Raw genomic sequence first — 24,140 nt, 5'->3', positions numbered from 1 at the left:
CTTGGAAGAGCAGGAATCCTTCGGCAGCAATAGCTGGGAGCCAGCAGCAGTGGACGTGTTCTTCAAGCTGGGAGCCTAATTCGGCAGAATCGACGAGATCGGTGGGGTATCAGAGGCACACAGCGGCGTCGGAGTCGGCGAGAGTAGTTGATGAAGGTGGCAAAGAATAATGGAATTGGAAGGGCGAGAATTGCGAGTCGAGTTTCGCAAAGAATTCTGTCGCATACTGCAAAGAATAAATATTATTTATTTCATATTTTAAATGAATATTTATTAAAATAATTAGGGAGTAAAAAATTATAATTAATCGTCTAATTTGGTCAAAATCGGGATTAAATCTGTTGACCGTTAAAAACTAACGGAACAGTTAGTCCATGACCAATTGTGATCCGATTTGAAATATTCAGAATGCAAAAATTCAAAAGATAAATTTTAGGACCAAAATCATAAAATGAGCATATGTTCAGGACCAGTTTTGGCTTTTACTCTATATTTTAATCCTTCCTTCAATTTATTTTATTTTAATATGGTACTTTAATTGATAAACACAAAAAATTAAAAGAAACTAAAATTGTGATGATGTGGAAAATGAGGATGAGTGGATTTATATGGTGCTATTGAGGATATTTTGGCGGGATGATAAAATGTTTACATGGTAGAAGAAAAATGGAAATGGTAAAAAATTTATAGGGCGGGATTGTAGTCTCATATTGTGAATACTCTCATTTTAGTTACACCTGATATGATTAGAATTAATAATTTACTAGTATTATTTTGTAGATTCAACTATCCACTAATAATATATAAATATACACTTTTATTGATAATGTGAATCATATAATCCACTAAAATTATTTGTCACGACCACACTTTTTAAGGATAAAAAGCTCGGTTGATCGCGACTAGTGGGGGAATAAAGAAGCAGGGGAAGAAATGGAAAAATGATCAAAGGGCACGACATTTGAAACAAATGGGAAACTTAATATTGAATCAGAGTCTCAAATCACGAAGCGACAATAGTCCAAAAATTTAAGAAAAGATAAGAGTTTAAAACTTAGAGTCGCGGAAGCATTTGAGAGTTAACTACTACCATGTCACACAAATAGCTATTGTATCGAACACTACCTTCGTTCCAAATGCTCAACGTTCTCCGTCCTCGTCATGTCTCAACCTGCACGTATGGAAAATACATGCAGGGCTGAGTACTTGATGCACTTAGTCAACTCATGCCAAAAATATTTTCATCAAATAAAGTCATGCCAAACCATCGTTGAGTGAATATATAGTTTTACTTTAAAAATATCGAGAAACACTAAAATCATTTCTTTTATCGTAAAAGGTATCTGCACATACAAACATCATCATCATCCATCATATACCATATCTGAATCATCTCATGAAAAGAGAATGTGGCCACAAACTCGATCACTGGATCAGCCGACCCAAAACACGGCTCACGATCCCCATCAATGTACACTAGCCTGAGTAAAGGCTCACCCCATAGTTAGACCCGATTTTGTTAACCATTAGAGTCTAGTAGGATTTTATCCCGTAGGCAATTCAAAACAGAAGAATACGACATGACATAACATTCAGACCATCCCCTTATAGCACCACATTCATAACTTTGAAAATAAAAGAGTTTAGGTAATAAAGTCCACCTCGAGCACTTAGAATTTCCATCTTTAAAAGAATGTCTCCTCTGAACTTAACTAGCGTGTGGAAGAAACCCATTTGCAAAGCACATAAGGACACATTAATTTATGATTTTTGAATGCATGAATCCTAAATTCAATTATATTCTCGTCCTTCTTTAGAATTTTGGATCTCGTCTTTTCTTTGTTCTTTCCTTGGGCTTCGTAAATTTCGATTATTTGCAGCTTCCCGAGGCATCACAAGCGACGCTGGCCGACCACTCACGTCCTTGAAACTCGTATCGTTAGTCTCATACTTATTCATCCTCCTCGTAATGAATTCGGGAATTAAATAAATTAGCTAAAAGATTAACTAAATTAAATTGGGAACTAAAAAATAAATATATTTCACCCTTTCTTGCGTGGAAATCCAAACAACGAAATAAAAATATGCGATCCCGAGTAAAAGAATTTAATATGGGCCCAAAATATTTTACCTATTTACCTAAGCCCAAAACCTAAATAAATGTAAAACTAGCCCAACACTAGATATAACTAAGCCCTACAGTATATAAATAAAAGAAAAGAATCACCCCAAATTTGAATCACCCCCAAATTTGAATCTCTCTCTCTCGCTTCTCACCGATCCCCTCTCTCTCTCTCCCTCGCTTCTCACCCTTTCTGTTCCTCCAAATTGACAAAAAAAACTCTAAACTAGAATTGGACTACTTAGCTATCGATTCTCCGGAGTTCTCTTCCTCGACACTGACAACCCTTCCTACTGCGACACCACCGCTGCTGCTATTGTTTCGGCTGGTAACCGCTGCCGTCCCCGCCGACGCTCGGTAAGTTGCTTCACATTTAATTTGCAAAAAAAGTTTAAAAACCTTGAAATCTTTACTAAAAGTTTCAGAAATGAAAAGGGTTTGGAAATGTCGTCGAAAAGGTCTGGGAAGTGTCGTTGTGCGTCGGATGCCTCGCTGCCACCGCTGGTCTGCCTCCGCCACCGCCGCTGGTCTGCCGGAGGGCAGAAAATCCGGCTTGAGGTCGATATCTTATTTCTTTAGTCAATTTCTTGTTTACATTGTGACTTCATACATTATGTGATTCATTAATCTTGAATTTGGTATATTATGAATAGGTGGAGAACTAGTTCCTACGGCACAAGCTTCATTCTGATTCAGTGGTGGGGCTGAGGTACCGTGGCAATAGCCTCGGGTTGTCCTCTGTTTCCAACTTACGCACTGGATGTATACTCTCTGTTAACCGTATGATTGAGAACCTCTCGGATTGGGACATAGACACCTCTGATTCTGAGGGTGGGGGCTATGGTGGTCGCGACTCCCCTAAGGCATCACCGCGGGATGATAAAGTGGCCAATGGTGGTGCAAGACACATTTATTTTGCCAATGCACCTCGGAATTATAATGATAGAGTCGTTGTAGGGCACCGTGATTCTGCTAGGATGTCTTCTGAATCTGTCACTAACTGAACTCCACCCCGGACACCACTAGTGGCAACAGCGTTTCAGTGGAGAAACGGAACAATGAAGGGGCTAATCCATCTAGCACCAGAGTGCAGCCAAATATGCAAACCATGAGATAGGTTCATAGTATCTTGTTTGGTGTTTCGAGTTTATTTGGAAAGATATTTAAGTGATCAATTCTCAGCTTTGGCGGATATTGCCAAGGTAAATTATTTCAAGGTTTTCCTTCTAAATATTATTATTTTTAATTGCCAATTTAGCTTTTTTTGGCATATCTGTTATTTAGATGGTGGGTATGAGACCTTTGGAGAAGTTTCTAGAAAAGCTGGATACGTTTTTTAAGAATTCAGCTGTAGCTTCTTATCCGTTGAGCGGTCAATATCCAACATTTCATTCAAGGTAATCTTGCTAAGAGATATTCCCATAGGAAATTTGGGATTCTTTATGCCTGATAAACATGAAAGATCTTGAAGTTAATAGTTCTCATTTAGCTTCTTTTCATGGAAGCAGATCTTGTAATACTTGTTATATCATCTAAAACTGATGCAGTGGTCTAGGCAACTGGTATGCTGTTTTATCTTATGATGCATCTGTCCGCCTATGCCTCCACTCGTGGGCAAGGAGCTGTATGAGAGCTCCTCCCTTTTTGGAAAATGAATGTTCACTGCTGAGGGATGTATTAGGTGAGATAATCTCTGGATTTTGTTTTTAATTTTCTGCTGCATATGCTGATTAGTTAGCTTCCAAAGCATATTTTGGTTTCTTTTGCACAAAAGAAAGTTATTTAAATGGGTATATCTGCTGTTACATTAACTTTCCTTAGTTAAATTTGCAGGTTAAGAAATATATTATTAAAATCAGAGGAAAAGCTGACGAGGAAAGATCACTTTGAACTTGTGGGTGAAGGAGCTTACGTAAAGTCTAAGAAAACCATCGGGAAGATTAGAGTTCAAGGTGACTATGTGGTATTACAAGAAAATTGTTTTCTGTTTCTTGAGCATGGCTTGTATTTAACTGTACAAAGTTTTTCTATTATTTTTCAGTTCGTAATGTGAAAATGGGGACGAAGCAACCCACTGGTTTCACGTTTACATCTTTAAAGTCTTCATCCACGGTGAAGCTGGAAACATTTCAGCAAAGGTTATCAAATGTGAAATTGATTGTTTCATCCAATAGAAAAAAAAGAAAAAAAGAAAAAAAGGAAAAAAAGGAAAAAATGAAAAGAAAAAAAGCTGATATTGTAAGAGGCTCTCTGTATTGCATAGAAGCGTTGCACACTTAATTGTTGGGACTCGTAGATACTTGAGAGAAGTACCCAAGCTCATAAAGTGCATCAACTTATGAATTGGTGCAAGGTATGCAGGTTTCTTACATTCATTCATTCTATCATATATCAATATGGATTCTTGTTTCTCATTCAATCTAACTTCTACTGGGATTGTATATCTTGTTTTTGATTGCAGAACCATATTTTTGTTTGTTGAGATTGAAAAGTTCACCCGAAGAGGATGCATTGGGAATGTAACCGGTATCTGGTGAATCTCGTGTCTTTTATGTTTTGTGTCTCATTCTACTTCTAGGTCATATGTTTGGCAGATCATTGATAAGTGAATTATACTGCTCTTGACATGCAGCTTGCCAGATGGATTTGGAGATGATCTGATAATCGAAGTCCATGATTCGAAGGGAAAGTATTGCGGGCATGCTCTTGTTCAGGTGGCTGACATTTCTGATGAATCGGTACTTGATCTTGAGATGCATACACAAAGCTCAGGTATCATGAATGTGCATTGCTGGTTACCTGGAATGGCTATATATGTTTCCACAATTGTTAAATGCATTCTTGCTTTTCGATCTTTTAGATACCTTTCATACGTTATGGATATCTCCACAGCAACAGTAGATTATCTTGATTTGGTGTACGACATTCTGCTGCCAGTGGTAATCAAAGACAAAAGTAAGCACACATTGAGTCACTAAGAGGTAGGTCGTTATGTGGCAATTTGTCGTTTTGTTATCATTTTTACATTTCCTGGTTATTGTATGATAGTATCTAATTAATGTCTTGAATGTTTCAGGCCCGTTTTCCGGGAGAAGTTTCTGTTCAAATTGAGCAGATACTCACTCTAATCTTCGAGAATTTCAAGTAACTTGATGAATCATCGATGTCGGGTATTAAAGATGTATTCGGACCTGCAACAGGATTGGCTGCACCTGCACTTGATCCAGCTTTGAAGCTCTACAAATGGTTGCATGATATTCTTTCCCCGAGGTGCACTTAAAGCTATGTAGATATTTCCATGTGGGAAGGTGCCGGTGCTCAAACCGTCGCCTGTTTGTCTTTCTCTTTTGAATATAACTGTGATGTTTCTCTGCAGATTGCTACGAGAAAAAGGTCAATCATGCACTTGTTTGAAATTGATGAGTTCTTTTCGACTAATAACGAAAACATGTTATTGGATACCGTGGCTGTCTCCACAGCATATATGAAAGGAAAAACTAATGCATGGGTCTCAAGGTAAAAAAGAAGAATTTGTCTTTGTTATGATTTGGAATTAGAAAGTTCTTTCTACAGTTTTAATCTTACTGATTATTAGTTTTCTGCAGATGTGAAGGTAGCAGTGAAAAACAAAGTTCCTCTTGTAAGGTCGTTGACTTGAGCTGTGTTACATTCTGTATTGAAACAAGTAACACAGCGACCATACCTAAGATTCACGAGGAATATGTTCCCTCATTTATTTTGGAGGTAAGTTAGAAGCATACTCTGTTTCTCTCAACCATGCATATTTATTTTGTTTTTTTTCAATCAATTACTTCTTTAACACCTGATATTGATCATTGAATCAAAATATGTCTCGGAATCTCAATTGTTTGTAATGAGTAACTCCGTTGTAAAAAAACTTTATATTCCACTGTTCCACAAAGAAATATGTCAGAGATGACTGATGAATTAATAAAATATCTTTTTCTTCACTTCTAGATTTTGCGTAGCTAAAAGTACATTGTTGCAAAAAGCATTATCAATTTTTTATGCTAGGAGATTTTCTAATAGGAACTTTGGGATTCTTTATGCCAGATGAACATGAGAGATCTTGAAGTTAATAGTTCTCATTTAGCTTCTTTTCATGGAAGCAGATCTTCTAATACTTGTATATTATCTAAATCCGATGCAGTGGTCTAGGCAACTGGTATGCTGTTTTATCTTATGATGCATCTGTGCGTCTATGCCTCCACCCATGGGCAAGGAGCTGTATGGGAGCTCCTCCCTTTTTGGAAAATGAATGTTCACTGCTTAGGGATGTATTAGGGTGAGATAATCTCTGGATTTTATTTTTAATTTTCTGCTGCATATGCTGATTAGTTAGCTTCCAAATCATATTTTGGTTTCTTTTGCACTAAAGAAAGTTACTTAAAAGGGCATATCTAGTACATTAACTTTCCTTGTTTAATTTGCCGGTTAAGAAATATATTATTAAAATCAGAGGAAGAGCTGCCGAGGAACGATCATTCTGAACTTGTGGGTGAAGGCATTTACGTAACGTCTAAGAAAACCATCGGGAAGGTTAAAGTTCAAGGTGTATAAGTGGTATTGCAAGAAAATTGTTTTCTGCTTCTTGTGCATGGCTTGTATTTAACTGTACAAAGTTTTTCTATTATTTTTCAGTTCGTAAAGTGAAAATGGGGACGGAGCAACCCACTGGTTGCATGTTTACATCTTTAAAGTCTTCATCCACGGTGAAGCTGGAAACATTTCAGCAAAGGTTATCAAATGTGAAATTGGTTGTTTCATCCAACAGAAAAAAGGAAAAAAGGAAAAAAAGGAAAAAAAGGAAAAAAAGAAAAGAAAAAAAGCTGATATTGTAAGAGGCTCTCCGTATTGCATAGAAGCGTTGCACACTTAATTGTTGGGACTCGTAGATACTTGAGAGAAGTACCCAAGCTCATAAAGTGCATCAACTTATGAATTGGTGCAAGGTATGCAGGTTTCTTACATTCATTCATTCTATCATATATCAATATGGATTCTTGTTTCTCATTCAATCTAACTTCTACTCGGATTGTATATCTTGTTTTTGATTGCAGAACCATATTCTTGTTTGTTGAGATTGAAAAGTTCACCCGAAGAGGATGCATTGGGAATGTAACCGGTATCTGGTGAATCTCGTGTCTTTTATGTTTTGTGTCTCATTCTACTTCTAGGTCATATGTTTGGCAGATCATTGATAAGTGAATTATACTGCTCTTGACATGCAGCTTGCCAGATGGATTTGGAGATGATCTGATAATCGAAGTCCATGATTCGAAGGGAAAGTATTGCGGGCATGCTCTTGTTCAGGTGGCTGACATTTCTGATGAATCGGTACTTGATCTTGAGATGCATACACAAAGCTCAGGTATCATGAATGTGCATTGCTGGTTACCTGGAATGGCTATATATGTTTCCACAATTGTTAAATGCATTCTTGCTTTTCGATCTTTTAGATACCTTTCATACGTTATGGATATCTCCACAGCAACAGTAGACTATCTTGATTTGGTGCACGACATTCTGCTGCCAGTGGTAATCAAAGACAAAAGTAAGCACACATTGAGTCACTAAGAGGTAGGTCGTTATGTGGCAAGTTGTCGTTTTGTTATCATTTTTACATTTCCTGGTTATTGTATGATAGTATCTAATTTAATGTCTTGATTGTTTTCCTGATCAGGCCCGTTTTCTGGGAGAAGTTTCTGTTCAAATTGAGCAGATACTCACTCTAATCTTCGAGAATTTCAAGTAACTTGATGAATCATCGATGTCGGGTATTAAAGATGTATTCGGACCTGCAACAGGATTGGCTGCACCTGCACTTGATCCCGCTTTGAAGCTCTACAAATGGTTGCATGATATTCTTTCCCCGAGGTGCACTTAAAGCTATGTAGATATTTCCATGTGGGAAGGTGCCGGTGCTCAAACCGTCGCCTGTTTGTCTTTCTCTTTTGAATATAACTGTGATGTTTCTCTGCAGATTGCTACGAGAAAAAGGTCAATCAGGCAATTGTTTGAAATTGATGAGTTCTTTTCGACTAATAACAAAAACATGTTATTGAATCCCGTGGCTGTCTCCACAGCATATATGAAAGGAAAAACTATTGCATGGGTCTCAAGGTAAAAAAGAAGAAATTTTCTTTATTATGATTTGGAATTAGAAAGTTCTTTCTACAGTTTTAATCTTACTGATTATTAGTTTTCTGCAGATGTGAAGGTAGCAGTGAAAAACAAAGTTCCTCTTGTAAGGTCGTTGACTTGAGCTGTGTTACATTCTGTATTGAAACAAGTAACACAGCGACCATACCTAAGATTCACGAGGAATATGTTCCCTCATTTATTTTGGAGGTAAGTTAGAAGCATAATCTGTTTCTCTCAACCATGCATATTTATTTTGATTTTTTTCAATCAATTACTTCTTTAACACCTGATATTGATCATTGAATCAAAATATGTCTCGGAATCTCAATTGTTTGTAATGAGTAACTCTGTTGTAAAAAAACTTTATATTCCACTGTTCCACAAAGAAATATGTCAGAGATGACTGATGAATTAATAAAATATCTTTTTCTTCACTTCTAGGTTTTGCGTAGCTATAAGTACATTGTTGCAAAAACCATTATCAATTTTTTATGATAGGAGATATTCTAATAGGAACTTTGGGATTCTTTATGCCAGATGAACATGAGAGATCTTGAAGTTAATAGTTCTCATTTAGCTTCTTTTCATGGAAGCAGATCTTCTAATACTTGTATATTATCTAAATCCGATGCAGTGGTCTAGGCAACTGGTATGCTGTTTTATCTTATGATGCATCTGTGCGTCTATGCCTCCACTCATGGGCAAGGAGCTGTATGGGAGCTCCTCCCTTTTTGGAAAATGAATGTTCACTGCTGAGGGATGTATTAGGGTGAGATAATCTCTGGATTTTATTTTTAATTTTCTGCTGCATATGCTGATTAGTTAGCTTCCAAAGCATATTTTGGTTTCTTTTGCACTAAAGAAAGATACTTAAAAGGGTATATCTGATACATTAACTTTCTTTGTTAAATTTGCAGGTTAAGAAATATATTATTAAAATCAGAGGAAGAGCTGGAAACATCTTTAAAGTCTTCATCCACTGTTAAGCTGGAAACATTTCAGTAAAGGTTTTCAAATGTGAAATTGATTGTTTCATCCAATAGAAAAAAAAGAAAAAAAGAAAAAAAGGAAAAAAAAGGAAAAAAAGAAAAGAAAAAAAGCTGATATTGTAAGAGGCTCTCTGTATTGCATAGAAGCGTTGCACACTTAATTGTTGGGACTCGTAGATACTTGAGAGAAGTACCCAAGCTCATAAAGTGCATCAACTTATGAATTGGTGCAAGGTATGCAGGTTTCTTACATTCATTCATTCTATCATATATCAATATGGATTCTTGTTTCTCATTCAATCTAACTTCTACTCGGATTGTATATCTTGTTTTTGATTGCAGAACCATATTCTTGTTTGTTGAGATTGAAAAGTTCACCCGAAGAGGATGCATTGGGAATATAACCGGTATCTGGTGAATCTCGTGTCTTTTATGTTTTGTGTCTCATTCTACTTCTAGGTCATATGTTTGGCAGATCATTGATAAGTGAATTATACTGCTCTTGACATGCAGCTTGCCAGATGGATTTGGAGATGATCTGATAATCGAAGTCCATGATTCGAAGGGAAAGTATTGCGGGCATGCTCTTGTTCAGGTGGCTGACATTTCTGATGAATCGGTACTTGATCTTGAGATGCATACACAAAGCTCAGGTATCATGAATGTGCATTGCTGGTTACCTGGAATGGCTATATATGTTTCCACAATTGTTAAATGCATTCTTGCTTTTCGATCTTTTAGATACCTTTCATACGTTATGGATATCTCCACAGCAACAGTAGACTATCTTGATTTGGTGCACGACATTCTGCTGCCAGAGGTAATCAAAGACAAAAGTAAGCACACATTGAGTCACTAAGAGGTAGGTCGTTATGTGGCAAGTTGTCGTTTTGTTATCATTTTTACATTTCCTGGTTATTGTATGATAGTATCTAATTTAATGTCTTGATTGTTTTCCTGATCAGGCCCGTTTTCTGGGAGAAGTTTCTGTTCAAATTGAGCAGATACTCACTCTAATCTTCGAGAATTTCAAGTAACTTGATGAATCATCGATGTCGGGTATTAAAGATGTATTCGGACCTGCAACAGGATTGGCTGCACCTGCACTTGATCCCGCTTTGAAGCTCTACAAATGGTTGCATGATATTCTTTCCCCGAGGTGCACTTAAAGCTATGTAGATATTTCCATGTGGGAAGGTGCCGGTGCTCAAACCGTCGCCTGTTTGTCTTTCTCTTTTGAATATAACTGTGATGTTTCTCTGCAGATTGCTACGAGAAAAAGGTCAATCAGGCAATTGTTTGAAATTGATGAGTTCTTTTCGACTAATAACAAAAACATGTTATTGGATCCCGTGGCTGTCTCCACAGCATATATGAAAGGAAAAACTATTGCATGGGTCTCAAGGTAAAAAAGAAGAAATTTTCTTTATTATGATTTGGAATTAGAAAGTTCTTTCTACAGTTTTAATCTTACTGATTATTAGTTTTCTGCAGATGTGAAGGTAGCAGTGAAAAACAAAGTTCCTCTTGTAAGGTCGTTGACTTGAGCTGTGTTACATTCTGTATTGAAACAAGTAACACAGCGACCATACCTAAGATTCACGAGGAATATGTTCCCTCATTTATTTTGGAGGTAAGTTAGAAGCATAATCTGTTTCTCTCAACCATGCATATTTATTTTGATTTTTTTCAATCAATTACTTCTTTAACACCTGATATTGATCATTGAATCAAAATATGTCTCGGAATCTCAATTGTTTGTAATGAGTAACTCTGTTGTAAAAAAACTTTATATTCCACTGTTCCACAAAGAAATATGTCAGAGATGACTGATGAATTAATAAAATATCTTTTTCTTCACTTCTAGGTTTTGCGTAGCTATAAGTACATTGTTGCAAAAACCATTATCAATTTTTTATGATAGGAGATATTCTAATAGGAACTTTGGGATTCTTTATGCCAGATGAACATGAGAGATCTTGAAGTTAATAGTTCTCATTTAGCTTCTTTTCATGGAAGCAGATCTTCTAATACTTGTATATTATCTAAATCCGATGCAGTGGTCTAGGCAACTGGTATGCTGTTTTATCTTATGATGCATCTGTGCGTCTATGCCTCCACTCATGGGCAAGGAGCTGTATGGGAGCTCCTCCCTTTTTGGAAAATGAATGTTCACTGCTGAGGGATGTATTAGGGTGAGATAATCTCTGGATTTTATTTTTAATTTTCTGCTGCATATGCTGATTAGTTAGCTTCCAAAGCATATTTTGGTTTCTTTTGCACTAAAGAAAGATACTTAAAAGGGTATATCTGATACATTAACTTTCTTTGTTAAATTTGCAGGTTAAGAAATATATTATTAAAATCAGAGGAAGAGCTGGAAACATCTTTAAAGTCTTCATCCACTGTTAAGCTGGAAACATTTCAGTAAAGGTTTTCAAATGTGAAATTGATTGTTTCATCCAATAGAAAAAAAAGAAAAAAAGAAAAAAAGGAGAAAAAGGAAAAAAAGAAAAGAAAAAAAGCTGATATTGTAAGAGGCTCTCTGTATTGCATAGAAGCGTTGCACACTTAATTGTTGGGACTCGTAGATACTTGAGAGAAGTACCCAAGCTCATAAAGTGCATCAACTTATGAATTGGTGCAAGGTATGCAGGTTTCTTACATTCATTCATTCTATCATATATCAATATGGATTCTTGTTTCTCATTCAATCTAACTTCTACTCGGATTGTATATCTAGTTTTTGATTGCAGAACCATATTTTTGTTTGTTGAGATTGAAAAGTTCACCCGAAGAGGATGCATTGGGAATGTAACCGGTATCTGGTGAATCTCGTGTCTTTTATGTTTTGTGTCTCATTCTACTTCTAGGTCATATGTTTGGCAGATCATTGATAAGTGAATTATACTGCTCTTGACATGCAGCTTGCCAGATGGATTTGGAGATGATCTGATAATCGAAGTCCATGATTCGAAGGGAAAGTATTGCGGGCATGCTCTTGTTCAGGTGGCTGACATTTCTGATGAATCAGTACTTGATCTTGAGATGCATACACAAAGCTCAGGTATCATGAATGTGCATTGCTGGTTACCTGGAATGGCTATATATGTTTCCACAATTGTTAAATGCATTCTTGCTTTTCGATCTTTTAGATACCTTTCATACGTTATGGATATCTCCACAGCAACAGTAGACTATCTTGATTTGGTGCACGACATTCTGCTGCCAGTGGTAATCAAAGACAAAAGTAAGCACACATTGAGTCACTAAGAGGTAGGTCGTTATGTGGCAAGTTGTCGTTTTGTTATCATTTTTACATTTCCTGGTTATTGTATGATAGTATCTAATTTAATGTCTTGATTGTTTTCCTGATCAGGCCCGTTTTCTGGGAGAAGTTTCTGTTCAAATTGAGCAGATACTCACTCTAATCTTCGAGAATTTCAAGTAACTTGATGAATCATCGATGTCGGATATTAAAGATGTATTCGGACCTGCAACAGGATTGGCTGCACCTGCACTTGATCCCGCTTTGAAGCTCTACAAATGGTTGCATGATATTCTTTCCCCGAGGTGCACTTAAAGCTATGTAGATATTTCCATGTGGGAAGGTGCCGGTGCTCAAACCGTCGCCTGTTTGTCTTTCTCTTTTGAATATAACTGTGATGTTTCTCTGCAGATTGCTACGAGAAAAAGGTCAATCAGGCACTTGTTTGAAATTGATGAGTTCTTTTCGACTAATAACGAAAACATGTTATTGGATCCCGTGGCTGTCTCCACAGCATATATGAAAGGAAAAACTATTGCATGGGTCTCAAGGTAAAAAAGAAGAAATTTTCTTTATTATGATTTGGAATTAGAAAGTTCTTTCTACAGTTTTAATCTTACCGATTATTAGTTTTCTGCAGATGTGAAGGTAGCAGTGAAAAACAAAGTTCCTCTTGTAAGGTCGTTGACTTGAGCTGTGTTACATTCTGTATTGAAACAAGTAACACAGCGACCATACCTAAGATTCACGAGGAATATGTTCCCTCATTTATTTTGGAGGTAAGTTAGAAGCATAATCTGTTTCTCTCAACCATGCATATTTATTTTGATTTTTTTCAATCAATTACTTCTTTAACACCTGATATTGATCATTGAATCAAAATATGTCTCGGAATCTCAATTGTTTGTAATGAGTAACTCTGTTGTAAAAAAACTTTATATTCCACTGTTCCACAAAGAAATATGTCAGAGATGACTGATGAATTAATAAAATATCTTTTTCTTCACTTCTAGATTTTGCGTAGCTATAAGTACATTGTTGCAAAAACCATTATCAATTTTTTATGATAGGGAGATATTCTAATAGGAACTTTGGGATTCTTTATGCCAGATGAACATGAGAGATCTTGAAGTTAATAGTTCTCATTTAGCTTCTTTTCATGGAAGCAGATCTTCTAATACTTGTATATTATCTAAATCCGATGCAGTGGTCTAGGCAACTGGTATGCTGTTTTATCTTATGATGCATCTGTGCTTCTAAGCCTCCACTCATGGGCAAGGAGCTGTATGGGAGCTCCTCCCTTTTTGGAAAATGAATGTTCACTGCTGAGGGATGTATTAGGGTGAGATAATCTCTGGATTTTATTTTTAATTTTCTGCTGCATATGCTGCTGATTAGTTAGCTTCCAAAGCATATTTTGGTTTCTTTTGCACTAAAGATACTTAAAAGGGTATATCTGATACATTAACTTTCCTTGTTAAATTTGCAGGTTAAGAAATATATTATTAAAATTAGAGGAAGAGCTGACGAGGAAATATCATTCTGAACTTGTGGGTGAAGGCGCTTACGTAACGTCTAAGAAAAACATCGGGAAGGTTAAAGTTCAAGGTGTATAAGTGGTATTGCAAGAAAATTGTTTTCTGCTTCTTGTGCATGGCTTGTATTTAACTATACAAAGTTTTTCTATTATTTTTCAGTTCGTAACGTGAAAATGGGGACGGAGCAACCCACTGGTTGCATGTTTACATCTTTAAAGTCTTCATCCACGTTGAAGCTGGAAACATTTCAGCAAAGGTTATCAAATGTGAAATTGGTTGTTTCATCCAACAGAAAAAAAGGAAAAAAAGAAAAAAAGGAAAAAAAAGGAAAAAAAACGAAAGAAAAATAGCTGACATTGTAAGAGGCTCTCTATATTCCATAGAAGCGTTGCACACTTAATTGTTGGGACTTGTAGATACTTGAGAGAAGTACCCAAGCTCATAAAGTGCATCAACTTATGAATTGGTGCAAGGTATGCAGGTTTCTTACATTCATTCGTTCATATATCAATATGGATTCTTGTTTCTCATTCAATCTAACTTCTACTCGGATTGTATATCTTGTTTTTGATTGCAGAATCATATTCTTGTTTGTTGAGATTGAAAAGTTCGCCCGAAGAGGATGCATTGGGAATGTAACCGGTATCTGGTGAATCTCTTGTCTTTTATGTTTTGTGTCTCATTCTACTTCTAGGTCTTATGTTTGGCAGATCATTGATAAGTGAATTATACTGCTCTTGACCTGCAGCTTGCCAGATGGATTTGGAGATGATCTGATAATTGAAGTCCATGATTCGAAGGGAAAGTATTGCGGGCATGCTCTTGTTCAGGTGGCTGACATTTCTGATGAATCGTTACTTGATCTTGACCTCATCATTGGTTTTCTGTTATTTTTGAAACAGATCCGTGTGTGTTAAGGGGTCAAGTTTTTCTGCTTGTTTTGATGCAGGGGAATAAGCATTGTCAGTGTGTTATATCTCGGGAACCAGAGCAAGAAAAAGCTGGGAAAAATACAGCTAAACATCAACTATTCAACCACTGCAGATGAAAGTAGTTGCAAGGTATGCAGATGAATATAGTTACAAGATATATGCAGATATTTTATAGTTCATGCTTAACGCCTATTTCGTACAATATCAAGATTCCATCCTTCGGGGAGAGTGGCTTGACTAACTATGTGTTATGTCTAGTGCATATACATCTGTAGCAGAAACTATATCTTACGACTATGTTTTGGAGACTGCAATGAGAGGCCACAGTTTCAACAAAGAAACTTGTTGCTACATGGTTCGTGGAAATGGTTGGTGGATGAATTTGCATCTCTTTTGGCGTTTTAGATGCATACACAAAGCTCAGGTACCATGATTATGCATTGCTGGTTACCTGGAACGGCTATATATGTTTCCACTATTGTAAAATGCATTCTTGCTTTTCGATCGTTTAGATACCTTTCATACGTTATGGATTTCTCCACACCAACAACAGATTTTCTTGACTTTGTGCACGACTTTCTGATTGAATGTCTTGATTGTTTTACTGATCAGGTCCATTTTTTGGGAGAAGTTTATGTTCAAATTGAGCAGATACACACTTTGGTCTTTGAGAATTACCAGGCACTTGATGAATCATCCACCAAATGAATATTAAAGATGTATTCGGCACTGCAACAGGATTGGCTGCACCTGCACTTGATCCCTTGGCTGTCTCCACAGCATATATGAAAGGAAAAACTAATGCATGGGTCTCAAGGTAAAAAAGAAGAATTTGTCTTTATTATGGTTTGGAATTCGAAAGTTCTTTCTACAGTTTTAATCTTACTGATTATTAGTTTTCTGCAGATGTGAAGGTAGCAGTGAAAAACAAAGTTCCTCTTGTAAGGTCATTGACTTGAGCTGTGTTACATTCTGTATTGAAACAAGTAACACAGCGACCATACCTAAGGTTCACGGGGAATATATTCCCTCATTTATTTTGGAGGTAAGTTAAAAGCATAATCTGTTTCTCTCAACCATGCATATTTATTTTGATTTTTTTCAATCAATTACTTCTTTAACACCTGATATTTATCATTGAATCAAAATATGTCTCGGAATCTCAATTGTTTGTAATGAGTAACTCCGTTGTAAAAAAACTTTATATTCCACTGTTCCACAAAGAAATATGTCAGAGATGACTGATGAATTAATAAAATATCTTTTTCTTCACTTCTAGATTTTGCGTAGCTATAAGTACATTGTTGGAAAAAGCATTATCAATTTTTTATGCTAGGATATATTCTAATAGGAACTTTGGGATTCTTTATGCCAGATGAACATGAGAGATCTTGAAGTTAATAGTTCTCATTTAGCTTCTTTTCATGGAAGCAGATCTTCTAATACTTGTATATTATCTAAATCCGATGCAGTGGTCTAGGCAACTGGTATGCTGTTTTATCTTATGATGCATCTGTGCGTCTATGCCTCCACTCATGGGCAAGGAGCTGTATGGGAGCTCTTCCCTTTTTTGAAAATGAATGTTCACTGCTGAGGGATGTATTAGGGTGAGATAATCTCTGGATTTTATTTTTAATTTTCTGCTGCATATGCTGATTAGTTAGCTTCCAAAGCATATTTTGGTTTCTTTTGCACTAAAGAAAGATACTTAAAAGGGTATATCTGATACATTAACTTTCCTTGTTAAATTTGTAGGTTAAGAAATATATTATTAAAATCAGAGGAAGAGCTGGAAACATCTTTAAAGTCTTCATCCACGGTTAAGCTGGAAACATTTCAGTAAAGGTTTTCAAATGTGAAATTGGTTGTTTCATCCAATAGAAAAAAAAGAAAAAAAGGAAATAAAAAGAAAAAAAAGAAAAAAAAAAGAAAAGAAAAAATGCTGACATTGTAAGATGCTCTCTATATTGCATAGAAGCGTTGCACACTTAATTGTTGGGACTCGTAGATACTTGAGAGAAGTACCCAAGCTCATAAAGTGCATCAACTTATGAGTTGGTGCAAGGTATGCAGGTTTCTTACATTCATTCATTCATTCATATATCAATATGGATTCTTGTTTCTCATTCAATCTAACTTCTACTCGGATTGTATATCTTGTTTTTTGATTGCAGAATCATATTCATGTTTGTTGAGATTGAAAAGTTCACCCGAAGAGGATGCATTGGGAATGTAACCGGTATCTGGTGAATCTCGTGTCTTTTATGTTTTCTGTCTCATTCTACTTCTAGGTCATATGTTTGGCAGATCATTGATAAGTGAATTATACTGCTCTTGACATGCAGCTTGCCAGATGGATTTGGAGATGATCTGATAATCGAAGTCCATGATTCGAAGGGAAAGTATTGCGGGCATGCTCGTGTTCAGGTGGCTGACATTTCTGATGAATCGGTGCTTGATCTTGACCTCGTCTTTGGTTTTCTGTTATTTTTGAAACAGACCGTGTGTGTTAAGGGGTCAAGTTTTTCTGCTTGTTTTGATGCAGGGGAATAAGCATTGTCAGTGTGTTATATCTCGGGAACCAGAGCAAGAAAAAGCTGGGAAAAATACAGCTATACATCAACTATTCAACCACTGCAGATGAAAGTAGTTGCAAGGTATGCAGATGAATATAGTTACAAGATATATGCAGATGTTTATAGTTCGTGCTTAACGCCTATTTCGTACAAAATCAAGATTCCATCCTTCGGCGAGAGTGGCATGACTAACTATGTGTTATGTCTAGTACATATACATGTGTAGCAGAAACTATAGCTTACGACTATGTTTTGGAGACTGCGTTGAGAGGCCAACAGTTTCAGCAAAGAAACTTGTTGTTGCTACATGGTTCGTGGAAATGGTTGGTGGATGAATTTGCATCTCTTTTGGCGGTTTAGATGCATACACAAAGCTCAGGTACCATGATTATGCATTGCTTTACCTGGAACGGCTATATATGTTTCCACTATTGTAAAATGCATTCTTGCTTTTCGATCGTTTAGATACCTTTCATACGTTATGGATTTCGCCACACCAACAGCAGATTGTCTTGACTTTGTGCACGACTTTCTGATTGAATGTCTTGATTGTTTTACTGATCAGGTCCGGTTTTTGGGAGAAGTTTATGTTCAAATTGAGCAGATACACACTTTGGTCTTTGAGAATTACCACGCACTTGATGAATCATCCAGTTGATGAATATTAAAGATGTCTTCGGACCTGTTACAGGATTGGCTGCACCTGCACTTGATCAAGCTTTGAAGCTCTACAAATGGTTGCATGATATTCTTTCACCCGAGGTGCGCTTAAAGCTATGTAGATATTTCCATGTGGGAAGGTGCCGGTGCTCAAACCTTCGTCTGTTTGTCTTTCTCTTTTGAATATAACTGTGATATTTCCATAGGTTCTTAGTGTAGGCCTATCATGGATAGTTTCTGCAGTGGACGACTTTGGTACTTTTCATATTAAGCTGAAGGTGCTCAAAACTTATCGGTTTTAACATGCGTGATAATCATTTTCCAGGATTTAATTGACTTATGCAAGGACGTCGGTTTACAATCTAGTGCAGCTACACCTAGAAATGCAACAGTTTGTTAGTCCAGGTGTTACATTTTTTAAACTCAGTCACTGGATGTGTTGCGAGGGAGCTTATTAGTGTGGTTTTACTGAAATCAAAATAGTCAAATCTGAAGAGGAATTAACTGTTTTTTTTCTCTTCTTGAAGATATACAGGGATTTCTGTCTTATGGGGATACATTTTTTAAAACTCAGCTTTCATATCTGGGGATGTGTTGGGAGGTGGCTTATTAGAGGGGTTTTATGGAAATCATAATAGTCAAATTTGAAAAAGAAGTAACTGTGTTTTTCTTTTCTCGAAGATATAAAGTGATTTCTGTCCTATGATAAACTTGCTTTACTAAGTACTCTCGACGCCGAGTATGACAATAATCGGTACGATTAATTTTTTTGGGTGTGTAAATTTACAAATATTACCCTTTGCATGCATCTGCAGCTTTAAGAAGGTTGATAAAGTAACTGATTCTACATCAACTGCGGTGAGTGGTGGCATCACTGGCATGGATGGTCTTCCACGTTAAGATATCAGTGAAAAGACTACCCCTCCTGTTAAAAGGCTTAGAGGGTTCTGATTTGAAGGTTGGTTAAATGGAGTATATGTTTGTTAATCATCAAATCTATGAATGATTTATGAGGGTATGCTGTCGATCTGACTTTATCTTCTGTCTAGGTCCGCTTGGAATCTATTGAAAGTGTGACCAAAATTCTGGAAGAGGCGAACAAACCTATTCTGCCTGCTGGAACTGGTACGTTCAGTGAAAAATTTGAAACAACTATCAACTTTTGTATATGGAGTATATAATTATCTACATGATATGCCCTTTTATCTTTCTTGTTTTAGGAGATCTATTTGGAGCTCTAAAAGGGCGTCGACACGACAGTAACAACATTTTTTTTATTATTGCTACTTTGTCCACAATCGGTGCTCTTACGACTACAATGGACTGCCAGTTGAGAAGTCAGGCAAGGTACTCTCGTATAGTAGTAGTTATACTATTATTAAGAGTCTCTTGCGTTAACTATCTGTGAGTTACAATCCAAATATTATAAATACTTGGGATCCTTTAGATAATCTTGAAAACGTCAAAGACAATATTTGTACCTTTAAATCCCAATATTCAAACTCTTCTGTCATGTACATAGCTCCTGTGAGGCTTGATCATTTACATGAATGTGGCTCATGCAGGGCATTCTTTCAGATGCCTTGAAATGCCTTGGCGACACAAAAAGCATATGCTTGAGTGTACAATGAGAGTACCAATGCTTGGTGCTGCTCATCTCGATAAAATGGCCTGTAGTCATTTTAGAAAATAGTGTTTTTCGACCTCCTGCTTTGAGTATTGTTAACCTCACGCTTGCTGATGTCTTTAGCGTTTAGCTACCGTATATTATTCTCTCAAACGCTGAAATAGGCATAGAAGGGTGTAGGGATCTTTTTAAATGGCTATCAAGAAGACAACTTGCTGGATTGGTGAGTTCCCTTGATGAAATAAAGCTGCTCAAACCCACTGCATCTGCTATCACGGTTTTTCATTATGCAAGGTTGTTATTCTGTAGGTAGCTGTGTATCAACTTATGTCTTAGGATATTTCTTGGTTGCCTTTCCAGGATAAATTAGCAGGTGGTTGTAAAGCGGCTGAAGCATGCTTTAATGAAATATTGAGAGGGTTTATGGACAAGAAACGGTATGAACATCCAAATTTTTGGTTACTTGATTGATGTTGGCCAACTCTTTTAGCTGCTAGGTGGCGCTAGACCTATCTTATATCTCTTCCCTTATATGTACCCAAAAATTTGAGATATATACAACATTTTGCTTTAGCTGTTATTAGCAAACGACTGAAGCCATATGGAGCTCTTCAAGGTATTATGCTACTTACATTTAACTCATTCATCTCCTAGTAAAAAAATATATTTATGTTTTTCCACTTTTCCATGTCATTATATTGATTTTTTTCGTGCCACATCCATTGCAGATAATTATGAATCTGGTAGATCTGTTTCGTCAAGGTTATCAGGTAAACAAATTTTTGTTCTTTTACTTATTTTAGTCTGTTGTTCTTGTAGATGTATTTGATTAAATAATTTACTTTTTTCCTTTTTGTAGGTACACCGGGTGCTTTTTTATATTGCAAATGCCAAACCAAGTTTTGGAAGATATCATCCTTTTAGGGGCGTGGTGGATGGAATGCTTTTACTTCATTTACTGTTGGCATTATGTTTTGTTTATTTTGTTAGATCTTAATAGGGGGCATTCTTTGGTGAAAATTATGCAGGTCATAGCAATTGCCACAACTGAAGGATTCAAGAATGAAGCTAAAAACATGCTAGTTGCATCTGGTGAAATTGAACATACATATGTTCCAACTCAACATCTCATACGTCTAGTGTAGAGGCGAGGAGTACTGCAACTGATTTAGTTCTACTTTCCCTGCTTTTGAATCTATGTTCTTTTACATCTACCGTCTTTGATTGAATCTATGTTCTTTTACATCTACCATCTTTGGATAGACAACGACGTGAAGAGGAGTTGAAAGGTAGGTCTTCCAAAAAGGGTTCTCTGCAATCTATGTTGAATCGACTAAACATGTTTTTGGAACTTATGTTTCTTTATTTAGGAATGGAAGTTGTCTTCTTATTTAATGAATGTCCATGGCCATAAAATTGCTTGCTATACCCATGTGATGAAAAATGGTTGATGTTATTTCCTCTAATTGCTTGGCGGGGGTACACATCTTTTCGTAAGGATGAAACTGAATCCTCTGGCATATGGCATTCGATGGGATGAGGTATATTCCAGAGTTAATTATTTTAGTTAGTGTAGAAACATTCATGTCCTTGGTCTATGTGATTCTTAGTGTCTAAATTGTCCTCCCCCCCATGGCCTGCTTGCTATATAAAAATAGCAAAATTGTTAACATAAATACAAAAATAAAAATACGGAGTGTGGAAGTACTCTGATGTTTTCCTTTTAGTATGATATGATCTAATATTGTGAACATTACGTCCTTCCCCTTTTCCTTCTTCTCTGTTTTAAATATGCATGCCACAGTTCTTGCCTTCTCAAAGCAGCCTTCACAGAGTTTCATACGTTTAATGTAATGAAGTGTTCATACTATCAGACTTATCTTCCTTTGATAACGACCTTCTCATCAAACATTAGGGGTAGTTCGTGGTCCACATATGGGAGATAGAATTAGAAATGTAATAGAAATGATATGGTATGGTCTAATCTTGTAAACATTACCCCCTCCCCCTTTTCCTTCTCCTCTGCTTTAAATATGCATGCCATAATTCTTAGCTTCTCAAAACAGGTTATCTGAATTTTTATACGTTTGACATATCTTGCTTTGATCATGACCTTCGCATCTTGCTTTGGAACACCCCGTACAGATATTTTGGCTAGGACTGTAAATGTGATTATCGAACCCTGTTCGAACAGGTATTGGATATGGGCCTCCTTACCCTTGGACAATGGGAATTCTTGGTTTCTTGCTGAGATTTATGCAATGCCGAACTTGAAGATGATCCTCAAATTTGAGATTGAGGTAATTCTATATTATTTGGTTGCTTCAGTTTTCTATTTTTATTCAATGGTACTATTGGAGGTTGATTTTGTAATCACGATAATAGTATGCTACACCTAGCCCTCATTCATACGGAACTTTGACCGGGGATGACAAGTGAGTTAGCTTAGGATATTCTGCTTCCTTATGCTCAAGGCCTTTTACAAGGACAATCAGAATATGCAGTTAGTCAAGTCTCTCCACATCCATCACACTTGTATTAAATACTTACTGACGATCTATTACTTTTGCAACAAACTTTTGTATTGTCACAGGTACAACAACTAATATTAAAAACCAAATGGTTGTCAATAAGAGGCTTTATACTATGGCTTCATTCCGGTATCCATGGATAGACAACTGAAGAACTTTTCTTGTAGATATATTCCTTTCCAATGTGAATTTTTGACTAAAGAAGTTATGCTTTTTTAAATTACAGATTATGCAATGGAGCCTAGATAAACAACTAAAGAAATTGTCTTGAAGGTATATTTCTTTCCAATGTAAATTGATTACTAAAGAAGTCATGCGTTTTTACATGGCAGGACTATAATAGTATGCAGTGTTTGTAGTGTGTGCAGTACTTGCATGTGTATTTTATGTATGTGTGCATGTCATTTTTTTTTGTGTATGTGGAGCGCGTGTATATTAATTTTATAAATAATATCTGTATAATGTCGTATAGTGTGTTGTGGAAATAGTGAGTGTATTGTGTATGTGCGCTAATAGTGTGTATTTTGTATATTGTATTGTGTGCAATATGTATTTTATGTAGAGTGTATGTATTTTGTGTATAATGTGTGGAGTATATGTATAGTGTAGTATGTGCATAGTAGTGTATTGTATAGCCTACATGTATTTTGCTCGTGTGTGTATGCGTGCAGTGTGTGCATTTTGTGTGTATTTTTTTAATGTGTGTGTAATGTGAGTAGTACATTTATAGTTTGTGGTTTGTAATTGTGTGTTGTGTTTTGTGTGTGTATGTTAAATGTGTGTATTTTGTGTCTTTTTAATGTGTTTATTTTATGTAAAGTATGTAATGTAGTGTCTTGTATTTTGGGGTAGTGTATATTGTATAGTGTATTTTGTGTGTAATGTGTATTTGTATTCGGTACATATATTTTGTGTTAGTATGTATTTATGTATATTGTATAGTGTGTTTTGTGTATGCGTGTGTAATTTGTCTGTATTTTATGTAGTTGTCGAGAGTAGTGTCTGGATTTCGTGTATATGCGTGTTTGTTGTGCATGCATTTTGTGTAAATATTGCAATGTGTGTATATGCATGCATGTATTTTTTTTCATTTTGTTATTTTTTCATATAATGTGTGTAACGTGTATTGTTTATAGCGTGTATAACCTGTATTTGTTTATAGTGTGTTGTGTGTACATCGTGCTATGTGCTTTATAGTTTACCGTGTGTACATCGTACTATGTGCAGTGCATGTATTTTATGTGTATGGTATGTATAGTGTATTTATTTCATTTGTTTTGTGTATAGTATGTGTATTGTGTATAGTGTGTATTTATATTTTGTGCAATGTAAGCAGTGTATTTTTTTTTGTTGTGTGTATGTGTGCAGTATTTGTATTTTGTGTATAATAAATTTGCCTACGTGTGCATAATTTTTGTTTATATTGTGCTTGAATAGGATGTGTGGTGTGTGCATTGTATATATATTTGTGGATAGGTGTGTAGCGCAATGTTTGTATTTTGTATAGTGTGTATTGTGTGCGTTTGTAGTGTGGATTTTGTGGATTATTTGTATTTTTCCTATGAAGTATGCATTGTGTGTATTTTGTGGTAAGTGTGTGTAATTTGTGTTTAATGTGTGTATTTTGTCCGGGGATGTGTATAGTGTCTGTTTTTATATTTTGTATATAGTGTGTATTTTATGCAATGCATGTATTTTGATTAGTTGTGTTGTGTGCAATGTATGTAGTGTG

The 24,140-nt window shown here is 36.1% G+C and overlaps 1 long non-coding RNA gene across 50 annotated transcripts; it reads left to right on the top strand.

The window, feature by feature from the left end:
• Positions 1-2,234: 2,234 nt before the first annotated feature.
• LOC121749000 lies at positions 2,235-22,902 on the top strand. 50 transcript variants are annotated; one of them, XR_006039584.1, is made up of 61 exons: positions 2,235-2,479; positions 2,558-2,680; positions 2,776-3,324; positions 3,407-3,519; positions 3,670-3,803; positions 3,956-4,074; positions 4,164-4,475; positions 4,584-4,655; positions 4,755-4,894; positions 4,983-5,103; positions 5,199-5,392; positions 5,499-5,638; positions 5,728-5,866; positions 6,294-6,428; positions 6,583-6,695; positions 6,785-7,095; positions 7,204-7,275; positions 7,375-7,514; positions 7,603-7,723; positions 7,827-8,020; positions 8,127-8,266; positions 8,356-8,494; positions 8,922-9,056; positions 9,205-9,510; positions 9,619-9,690; positions 9,790-9,929; positions 10,018-10,138; positions 10,242-10,435; positions 10,542-10,681; positions 10,771-10,909; positions 11,337-11,471; positions 11,620-11,924; positions 12,033-12,104; positions 12,204-12,343; positions 12,432-12,552; positions 12,656-12,849; positions 12,956-13,095; positions 13,185-13,323; positions 13,752-13,886; positions 14,034-14,152; positions 14,242-14,555; positions 14,660-14,731; positions 14,831-14,912; positions 15,032-15,143; positions 15,273-15,438; positions 15,627-15,831; positions 15,921-16,059; positions 16,487-16,621; positions 16,770-17,079; positions 17,189-17,260; positions 17,360-17,465; positions 17,560-17,671; positions 17,800-17,969; positions 18,156-18,352; positions 19,066-19,208; positions 19,300-19,375; positions 19,471-20,647; positions 20,906-21,418; positions 22,072-22,177; positions 22,471-22,537; positions 22,635-22,649. It is a non-coding gene; the product is annotated as an uncharacterized LOC121749000 (long non-coding RNA). The 50 variants fall into 50 exon arrangements; XR_006039583.1 differs by having other exon boundaries at positions 2,236-2,479; positions 19,471-19,597; positions 20,058-20,171; positions 20,238-20,647; positions 22,072-22,900; XR_006039585.1 differs by having other exon boundaries at positions 2,236-2,479; positions 19,471-19,597; positions 20,051-20,171; positions 20,238-20,647; positions 22,072-22,900.
• Positions 22,903-24,140: the final 1,238 nt, after the last annotated feature.

This window comes from Salvia splendens, chromosome 9 (genome assembly GCF_004379255.2).
Source record: "Salvia splendens isolate huo1 chromosome 9, SspV2, whole genome shotgun sequence".
NCBI classification, from domain to species: Eukaryota; Viridiplantae; Streptophyta; class Magnoliopsida; order Lamiales; family Lamiaceae; genus Salvia; species Salvia splendens.
This window is presented reverse-complemented; position numbering and strand designations above follow the sequence as displayed.